Here is an 11301-nt window from a genome sequence, read left to right as displayed (position 1 = left end):
GCGTTGAAGATGAAGTTCATCATATGAGAGAATGTTGGAGGAGCATTGACAAGACCGAAAAACATGACAGTGTATTCATATGAACCATAGCTTGTTCTGAATGCTCTCTTGGGGATATCTTCTTCACGAATGTGAATCTGATGATAGCTCATATGTAGATCAAGCTTGGAGAATACTTGAGCACCTTTGAGTTGTTCGAAAAGCTCATTGATGTTGGGAAGTGGGTACTTGTTCTTTATGGTCTTCTTGTTCAATGGACGGTAGTCAACACAAAGTTGGTCCGTTCCATCCTTCTTCTTGACGAAAAGAACACCACAACCCCATGGAGAAGAACTTGGTCAGATGAGACCCATACGCTCTTGAATATCGAGTTGCTTCTTTAGCTCCTTAAACTCTTCAAGTCCAAGCGTGTAAGGACGTTTGCAAACAGGTTCCGTGCCAGGCTCAAGATCAATGACGAATTCAACTGGCCGGTACGGAGGCATTCCTGGAAGCTCTTCTGGTAAGACGTCTTGATATTCGCAAATGACTGGAATCTGCGAAATGGCATCTAGCTCACCCTTCTCATTGAGAGAAAGCAGTCGGATGGTATCATCACGAGCAGCAAAGATGATAAAATCCTTAGACGAATGAGTCAATTGAATCTGCCTGACAGCACAATCAAGGTGAGCCTTGTGCCTAGAAAGCCAATCCATTCCGAGAATAAGATCACTACCCGAGTCGCCCAGAACAATAGGAGAAGCTAGAAATTTGTAGTCACCCAACGTGATAGTAACATCCGGGACCAAGATATTAGCTGTCATTTGCTTGCCCGGGGACACAATTGATAAGGATCTTTGCAAATGCTGATAATCGCACTCATATTTTGATGCAAAAGGTTTAGATATGAAACAATGCGATGCACCAGTGTCAAAAAGAACTTTTGCAGGAACATCGTTAACAGGAAGGTTAACCATGATGACATCTGACGAGTCATGTGCCTGAGCTGCGTTCATCATGTTGACCTTGGCGTGCTTGGGATTATGCTTGACCACTGCGGTGCTGGCAGACCTCACAAGAGGAGGAGGAAGACGCCTCTGATTGAAGCATTTGTTGGCATAGTGACCTTTCTGCTGACACTTGTTGCACGTGACCTCTGAGAGCGGATGGTGATACGGAGCACTTGATCTTGGAGCATGAGACGAAGTCTTGTTCTGAAAGCCTAGGTTGGGTGGGTGGGAAGATCCATTGCCACCTTTGCTCTTCTGCTGATAAGGCTCATGGAATGGAGGAGGAGGAGGCAACCAATACTTTTGCTGCTTAGTAGCCACTTGAGTTGAGGAAGAAGGAGTTGCATCTCTAACTCGCTTCTTGGAAGCATCGCACTTGAGTTGAGCAGTCTCTTGTTTCAGTGCCATGTTGGAAAACTCATCGTACTTCTAAGGCTCAAAATGCACAAGAGCAAGTTGGAGATCTTCTTTGAGGCCACCTCTGAACTGATAAATCATGCTCTTCTCGTCGGGGACGTCCTGCTTGGCGAAACGAGCAAGCTTTTGGAACATGATGTTATAATGGTAAACAGACAAGCTGCCTTGCCTCAGGTTGCGGAATTCCTCAAGCTTGCTCTCAACAACACTCTGAGGAATGTGGTGAGCTTTGAAGTCTTGACGGAATTCATCCCAGGTAATCACATGGCCTCCTCTGGAATCTTTGTATTGCTGAAACCATTCTGCAGCTTGGTCTTTGAGTTGGAACAAGGCAAACTTGACAAAGTCCTCAGGCCTGACGTTGCTGCACTCGAAATGCTTGCAGATATCCACGAGCCAATCATCAGCGTCTATTGCCTGGACATAGTTGCTGAAGGTCTTTGGCTGATTAGCGAGGAACTGGTTGAGTGTAGCAAACTGATTCTGATTGTTGCCATGGCCATGATTCCCTTAGTTGCGCTCTTGCAATATTTGCATGATCAGCTGCGTGTTTGCATTGGTAGCGGCCATCACAGCTTGCCATGCCTCCGAAGGTGGAGGTGGTGGTGGCGGATCAGGATTCGGAGTCGTACGCGTTGGAGGAGCCATCCTGGAGAGGGTGACATCCATTAGCATCTTGACAGACAAATATTCAAGTTGAATCAAATGGATTGAAATTGCAACATATAGTCTTAACATCCGAACAAAATGAACGAATGAAATTCCAATTGAAATGATCACATTTCCATAAATTGAGAAGCCACTTGGATAGAGGTAGAAGAATAACACAACAAGGTATGGACAAGAACAAATACTTGGTGAGGATTACCCAATCACAAACCAAATATTTGCGGAAGAAATTCTAGAGCTACAAGAATTCCCACCTATGAAACTCCTGAATCTTTCCCGGTTATGCAATCAGGTGATGGGGATACAGGGGAAGCATAATATCTCACCCAAAGCTAGCAAATCCTACATCCAGATGTATCCATCCTTCAACACATAACCAAGAAACCTTCAGAAATCATTTACCTCAACCTTCGAAAAGCATCAGTTATACGAGTTATGGTGATACTCCCGAACTCCCGCCCCAGTACTGGGTGGCGTCGAGGTTATCTCACCAACAACTGCATAAAAGAGATTTTCGATGTCGGTGAAACTCAGGTATTCCAGAATTGCAACGATAAAATTGTGACGACAACACCTCGGAGCTCAACTCCCCGGGACACTGCCACAACCCCTAAATGTTAGGAGGCACCAAGAACAATGTTCTCGTCACAAAACCATCGGAACGATTCCAAGATACCCGCGTGATCCTAAAAAAATTAGTGAAATTTGAGAAGAGAAGAGTCAAAACTCTACGTCAGGATGCCTCACCAGAGCGACGAAGGGACTGAGGAGTAAAAAGAATCCTACTCTCCAATATATATAATCCTAAATGACTCAAAACATTTTTCTAGACTCAACAACCCCAACGATTCGATCAAGGAGGGGGCTCCTAAAGTCGGGGAAGGCTCTGATTACCAACTTGTAATGCCCTTGATGCGGCTATATCTCCCACGTGTCGAAGCACGACTTAGAGGCATAACCGCATTGAAAGCAATGTCGCAAGTGAGGTAATCTTCACAACAACCCATGTAATAAATAAGGAAAAAGATACATAGTTGGCTTACACTCGCCACATCACACATATAGCATAAATATCATTACATTCATCCAGTTACACTCAAGGTCCGACTACGGAACCAAAATGAAGATAAACCCCAAATGCAACAAAGTCCCCGATCGCCCCAACTGGGCACCACTATTGATCGTCTAGAAAGGAAACGTAGTATCGTCCTGAGTCCTCATCGAACTCTCACTTGAGCTCAGTTGAATCTCCTGGAGCGGTATCATTGGTCCCTGCATCTGGTTTTGGAAGGAATCTGTGAGTCACGGGGACTCAGCAATCTCACACCCTCGCGATCAAGACTATTTAAGCTTATAGGAAGGGTAAAAGTTATGATGTGGAGCTGCAGCAAGCGACTAGCATATATGGTGGCTAACATACGCAAAAGAGAGCGAGAAGAGAAGGCAAAGGCACGGTCGAACAACTATGATCAAGAAGTGATCCTAGAACAACCTACGTTCAGGCATAACCCGAGACCGTGTTTCTCTTCCCGGACTCCGCCGAAAAGAGACCATCACGGTCACACACACTCAGTTGATTCATTTTAATTAAGTTAAGTTTAAGGTTATCTACAACCGTACATTAACAAATTCCCATCTACCCATAACCGCGGGCATGGCTTTCGAAAGATCAAAACCCTGCAGGGGTGTCCCAACTTAGCCCATCACAAGCTCTCATGGTCAACGAAGGATATTCCTTCTCCCAAGACAATCCGATCAGACTCAGAATCCCGGTTACAAGACATCTCGACAATTCTAAAACTAAACTAGCAAAGCCGCCCGAATGTGCAGACAAATTCCGATAGGAGCTGCACATATCTCGTTCTCAGGGCACACTCAGATGAGCGCTCCGTACAACTAAAACCAAACCTCGGGTTTCCCCAAGGGGGCACTGCAAAGGGCTCTAGTTTAGACCAACACTCAGAGGAGCACTGGCCCGGGAGGGTTTAAATAAAGGTGACCCTCGGGCTCCAGAAACCCAAGGGAAAAAGAGGCTAGGTGGCAAATGGTAAAACCAAGGTTGGGCATTGTTGGAGGAGTTTTATTCAAGGCGAACTGTCAAGGGGTTCCCATTATAATCCAACCGTGTAAGGAACGCAAAATCAAGGAACATAACACCGATATGACGGAAAACTAGGGCAGCAAGAGTGAAACAAAACACCAGGCATAAGGACGAGCCTTCCACCCTTTACCCAGTATATAGGTGCATTAAGATAAACAAGATATAATGATATCCCAACAATAAACATGTTCCAACAAGGAAGAAACTCCAATCTTCACCTGCAGATAGCAACACTATAAGAGGGGCTGAGCAAAGCGGTAACATAGCCAAACAACGGTTTGCTAGGACAAGGTGGGTTAGAGGTTTGACATGGCAATATGGGAGGCATGATAAGCAAGTGGTAGGTATCATAGCATGGGCATAGCAAAAGAGTGATCATCTAGCAAGCAAAGATAGAAGTGATTTCGAGGGTATGGTCATCTTGCCTCCAAAGTTCTCCGAGTTGACGTTAGCTTGATCCTCGTAAGTGTACTCGACAGGCTCCTTGATCACGTACTCGTCTCCCGGCTCTACCCAAATCAAGAACACAAGAAAAGGGAGACAGGATCAACCACGTGCAATGCACAAACAACATGATGAAAACATGTCATAAAATTCGGGATGCGGTATGCGATGCATATGCATGATTTGGAAAGGAATGATTGAACCTGGCCTCAAATTGGAAAACCAATAGTGCCACTGGAAAGAGTAGTTGATTTCGGTCGAAATCGATATAAAGATCACCGGAAACGGATGCACGGTTTGCAAATGGCAAGCAAAACAAATATGGCACCGATCTGCGATTAAAAGCACGAGGCCATCTAAATGCATCAAGAACAACAAGCTACTGCACTCTAACATGGCAACAAAAGACATGGCATGGATCCACTCAAGATGCTTGACAAAAGATGAACACTGAGCTACGGCTAATTCACTCAATAACAGGTTCAAACAATCATGGCAAAAGTGCAAAAGATAACAGGTTACAGACTTGGTGAAAATAAGATCAAGTCAGGAATTTAACATCAGGAAGCAATGTTTAGAGCAAGATAACTACATGCTACAGGAACATATCATGGCAAAGCAAGGCATGGCATGAAGCTACTCAAAGCATACAACAAAAGTCCCTTACTGACCATAAGCCAAAAGGAATTAGAAAATACAATGGTAACCATGTGAACATAGCAATTATCGTTAACAGATTCAGACTTAGTGAAAAACTGGAACATGGCAAAACAAATATCAAGTAGGCATTGCATGATAAACTAAGAAAACACCCAGCAAGTAGACATGGGATGGAAGATAAACATGGCAAGAACAACAACATAGCATGAATGGATTAACTACAACAAGCTCGGCAAAATTGCTAAACATGTTAACAATCTGCCAGGAACATTTCATAGCAAAAGTAGAGCTCGATTGACTCAAGCTAGTGTCCTCCATAAATGCAAACAAAGACATGGATGGATAGACCACCACAATATCTACAAAACATCCTTACTGATCATGCTTAAAAGAGGCATGGATCACTTGGTATCAACATGAACACATGGCATAAAAATAATGACAGGGCAAAGACTTAGAATATTTCTAAGTCCCTGAAATCAGCAACATTGAGAGGGCTACTTTGCATGCTTGTGCTAGTCACCATAGAGATCACAAAAATACATGGCATACACCCCTGTAAAGATGGCATGGCATACTTCGAAACTCATGTAGGGCTCAAGTTCATAGGAGGCACACATCAAACATGGCAAAAATGACAAAAGTGCATTTGCTGATATGAAACTGAAACTAACAGAAACTAGCACTCTTCCAACAGCATTTAGGGCATCAAGATGAGCTCAAAAGAACATGATGCAATGAGATGAAATGAAGTACTCATCGAGACGAACATTTCGATATGCTACATGCACGAATCGGAGCAACGGTGATGAAGTTATGACATGATGAAATATGCAAATAATATCTAGGGTTAGGAGGGAAAAGGGGGTCAACCCGATCCGATCCAGATCCAGATCCGGGCGGCTACTGTAGCAGCTCGCGAAGCCCGAGGTTCGTCGACCGGAGATGAGGGTCGCCGGAGATGGAGGTCGCCGGACTTGGCGCGTTGGCGGTCGAGGGCGGCATGGATCGAGGCGGCGGGGCAACGAGGTGCGGCTCCGGAGCGGGGCGACCGGCCCGTGGTGATGCGGGCGCGGGGCGACCGGCCCGTGGTGATGCGGGCGCGGGGTGGCCGGACTGCAAAGGCGGCTGGCCGGTGAGGTCTGCGGCGGCGCGGCGGCGTCCGGTGGCGGCGGACGGCAGCCGGGCGAGAGGAGGCGGGCGACGCTGTTGAGGAAGACGGCGGGCGCGAGGAGATGGGCTTGGGGGCCCGTTCCGGGATCACCCGGGCCACAGCGGTGGGAGGCCGGGACGGACATGTGGCGCTCGTTCACTGGCTAGGCGCGGCGGCGCGGTGTGTCCGGCCAGGGACGGACATTGTCCGGCGGCGCGGATGTGTTGGGGCTAGGGTTAGGGGTGGAGGAGACCCAGAATTTCGGGGAGGAGGCCTTTATATAGAGGTAGAGGGAGCTAGGAGGCTCCTAGCACGGTTCTCGGCCACGCGATCGTGATCGAACGATCTAGATGATGGAGAGGATTTATGTGGGTTTTGGGCCACTTTGGAGGAGTGTTGGGCTGCAACACACACGAGGCCTTCTTGGTCCCTCGGTTAACCGTTGGAGTATCAAATGAAGTCCAAATGGTACGAAACTTGACAGGCGGTCTACCGGTAGTAAACCAAGGCCGCATGACAAGTCTTGGTCCAATCTGGGAACGCTTAACACCCGCACACAAAAAGAGGTAGAAAGGGACACCGGAGGACATAGGAGGGCCGGAATGCAAAACGGACAACGGGGAAAATGCTCGGATGCATGAGACGAACACGTATGCAAATGCAATGCACATGATGACATGATACGAGATGCATAAAAAAGACAAAAGCAGAGGCCAACAAAAAGTCGACCCGAGGAAATATCATAACTTAGTGTCGGAAATGGCAAGAGTTGGAATACAAATATGGCATGTTACATACAGGGTGTTACAACACTCCACCACTACGAAAGGATCTTGTCCTGAGATCTAGGACTGGAAAAACTCTGGGTACTCAGAACGGAGGTGATCATCGCGTTCCCAGGTGGCTTCACGGTCGGAATGATGTGACCACTTGACTTTTAGGAATTTTATAGACTTGTTGCGAGTCTTGCGCTCAATTTCTTCAAGAATAGCAACTAGGTGCTCATGATAAGACACGTCTTCCTGGAGATCAATCTCTTCGAAGTTGATGGTGCGGTCAGGAGTCTTGAAACACTTGCGGAGCTGAGAGACATGAAACACGTCGTGCACGTTTGCAAAGTTGGAGGGAAGCTCAAATTGATAGGCGAGATCGCCTCTTTTGCCAATGATCTTGAAAGGACCCACGTATCTAGGGGCAAGCTTCCCTTTGATACCGAAACGACGAGTACCTTTCATTGGAGAGACGCGGAGGTAGACATGGTCTCTGATCTCGAAAGCCAAGTCATGATGCTTGCTATCATAGTAACTCTTCTGGCGCGATTGCGCGACTTTGAGATTAGCACGAATGACTTTGCACATTTCTTCTGCCTCTGTGATCAAGTCATTTCCAAGAAGTTGGCGTTCACCAGTCTCTAACCAGTTAAGAGGAGTGCGACACTTCCTTCCATAGAGAATCTCGAATGGGGCTTTGCCCGAACTCGCTTGGAAGCTGTTGTTGTAGGAGAACTCGGCATATGGAAGACAGTCTTCCCACTTCATACCGAAAGAGATGACACAAGCCCTGAGCATATCTTCAAGAATTTGATTTACTCGCTTGACTTAGCCACTAGTTTGAAGATGAAAGGCTGTGCTGAAGCGAATGTTGGTGCACATGGCCTTCTGAAAATAATCCCAGAACTTGGAGGTGAAGATTCTGCCACGATCTGAATATATCAACTGCGGAATGTCGTGCAGAGAGACAATCCTTGAGGTATATAGCTCTGCCAACTGAGCTGCTGTGATAGATTCTTTGATACGAAGAAAATGAGCCACTTTAGTGAGTTTGTCGATGACAACGAAGATAGCATCATTGCCACGCTTGGACTTTGGAAATCCAGTCGTGAAGTCCATCTCAATATGGTCAAACTTCCATTCTAGAATGGCAAGAGGTTGGAGGAGACCAGCTGGTCGTTGGTGTTCTGCTTTCACTCTTCTGCAGACATCACATTCGTTCATGAACTGAGCAATCTCGCGCTTCATTCGAGTCCACCAATACGACTGCTTGAGGTCCTGGTACATCTTTGTACTTCCAGGATGAATAGAGAGGAGTGAATTGTGAGCCTCGTTCATAATGACTTTATGAAGGTCACCCTTAGGAACAACAATGCGATCCTCGAAGAATAGAGTATCCTTGTCATCAAGATGATAGCACATGTACTTGGGTTGACTCTTGGCAATCCCAATCTTGACCTTCTTCACCATAGCATCAAGAAGTTGAGCCTCGCGAATCTGATCTTCCAAAGTAGGAGAGACTTGGAGGTTGGCAAGAAATCCTTGAGGAACAACTTGTAGATTGAGTTTGCGGAAAGCTTCACAAAGCTCCGGTTGATAAGGCTTGAGAATCAGACTGTTGCAGTAAGCCTTCCTGCTCAATGCGTTAGCAATTACATTGGCCTTGCCTGGAGTATATTCAATACTCGGATTATACTCTTGAATCATTTCGACACAACGAGTCTGCCTGAGGTTGAGGTTGGGCTGAGTGAAGATGTACTTGAGACTCTTATGATCAGTGAAAATGTCCACTTTTCTTTCCAATAAGAGATGTCTCCAAGTTAAAAGAGCATGGACAACTGCCGCCAACTCGAGGTCATGAGAGGGGTAGTTCTTTTCATTGGGCTTCAACTGGCGAGAGGTATAGGCCACAAATTTCTTCTCTTGCATCAACACTGCACCAAGACCTTGAAGGGAAGCATCACAGAAGACCTCGAATGGTTTGGATTCATCAGGTGGAGTCAGAACTGGAGCAGTGACTAACTTCTCTTTCAGGGTGTTGAAAGCGATGTCACATTCAGGCGACCAGACGTACATCACATGCTTCTGGAGAAGGTTGGAAAGAGGCTTCGCGATCTTTGAGAAGTTCTCAACGAACCTTCGACAATAGGTTGCGAGCCCAAGGAAGCTGCGTAGTTGCTTCACATTCTGAGGTGGTTCCCAATTCACAATTGCACACACCTTCTCTGGATTAACAGTTATGCCCTTGGCGGAGATGATATGCCCAAGGTAGAGAACCTCATTGAGCCAAAACTCGCACTTTGAAAACTTTGCATAGAACTGATGTTCTCTGAGTTTATCCAGCACCAATCTCAAGTGCTTGGCATGATCCTCCTTGTTCTTGGAAAAGACCAAAATGTCATCGAGGTAGACCAAGATGAAGTCATTTGTGTAGGCGTTGAAGATGAAGTTGATCATGCGAGAAAATGTTGGAGGAGCATTGACAAGACCGAAAGACATGACAGTGTATTCATATGAACCATAGCTTGTTCTAAATGTTGTCTTTGGGATATATTCTTCATGAATGTGAATCTGATGATAGCCCATACGGAGATCAAGCTTGGAGAATACTTGAGCACCTTTGAGTTGTTCGAAAAGCTCATTGATGTTGGGAAGTGGGTACTTGTTCTTTATGGTCTTCTTGTTCAATGGACGGTAGTCGATACAAAGTCGGTCCGTTCCATCCTTCTTCTTGACGAAAAGAACACCACAACCCCATGGAGAAGAACTTGGTCAGATGAGACCCATACGCTCTTTAATATCGAGTTGCTTCTTCGGATCCTTCAACTCTTCAGGTCCAAGCTTGTAAGGACGTTTGCAAACAGGTTCCGTGCCAGACTTAAGATCGATGACGAATTCAACTGGCCGGTGCGGAGGCATTCCTGGAAGCTCTTCTGGAAAGACGTCTTGATATTCGCAAATGACTGGAATCTGCGAAATGGCATCCAGCTCACCCTTCTCATTGAGAGAAAGCGGTCGGATGGTATCATCACGAGCGGCAAAGACGATAAAATCCTTAGACGAATGAGTCAATTGAATCTGCCTGGCAGCACAATCAAGGTGAGCCTTGTGCTTACAAAGCCAATCCATTCCGAGAATAAGATCAATATCCAAGTCGCCCAGAACAATAGGAGAAGCTAGAAATTTATAGTCACCCAACGTGATAGTAACATCCGAGACGCAGATATTAGCTGTCATTTGCTTGCCCAGGGACACAATTGATAAGGATCTTTGCAAATGCTGATAATCGCACTCATACTTTGATGCGAAAGGTTTAGATATGAAACAATGCGATGCACCAGTGTCAAAAAGAACTTTTGCAGCAACATCGTTAACAGGAAGGTTACCCATGATGACATCTGATGAGTCCTCTGCCTTAGCTGCGTTCATCATGTTGACCTTGGCGTGCTTGGGATTATGCTTGACCACTGCGGTGCTGGCAGACCTCACAAGAGGAGGAGGAAGACGCCTCTGATTGAAGCATTTGTTGGCATAGTGACCTTTCTGCTGACACTTGTTGCACGTGACCTCTGAGAGCGGATGGTGATACGGAGCACTTGATCTTGGAGCATGACATGAAGTCTTGTTCTGAAAGCCTAGGTTGGGTGGGTGGGAAGATCCATTGCCACCTTTGCTCTTCTGCTGATAAGGCTCACGGAATGGAGGAGGAGGAGGCAACCAATACTTTTGCTGCTTAGTAGCCACTTGAGTTGAGGAAGAAGGAGTTGCATCTCTAACTCGCTTCTTGGAAGCATCGCACTTGAGTTGAGCAGTCTCTTGTTTCAGTGCCATGTTGGAAAACTCATCGTTCTTCTAAGGCTCAAAATGCACAAGAGCAAGTTGGAGATCTTCTTTGAGGCCACCTCTGAACTGATAAATCATGCTCTTCTCGTCGGGGACGTCCTACTTGGCGAAACGAGCAAGCTTCTGGAACATGATGTTATACTGGTAAACAGATAAGCTGCCTTGCTTCAGGTTGCGGAATTCCTCACGCTTGCTCTCAACAACACTCTGAGGAATGTGGTGAGCTTTGAAGTCTTGACGGAATTCATCCCAGGT

This window comes from Triticum dicoccoides, chromosome 4A (genome assembly GCF_002162155.2).
Source record: "Triticum dicoccoides isolate Atlit2015 ecotype Zavitan chromosome 4A, WEW_v2.0, whole genome shotgun sequence".
In the NCBI taxonomy this organism is placed as follows: Eukaryota; Viridiplantae; Streptophyta; class Magnoliopsida; order Poales; family Poaceae; genus Triticum; species Triticum dicoccoides.
This window is presented reverse-complemented; position numbering follows the sequence as displayed.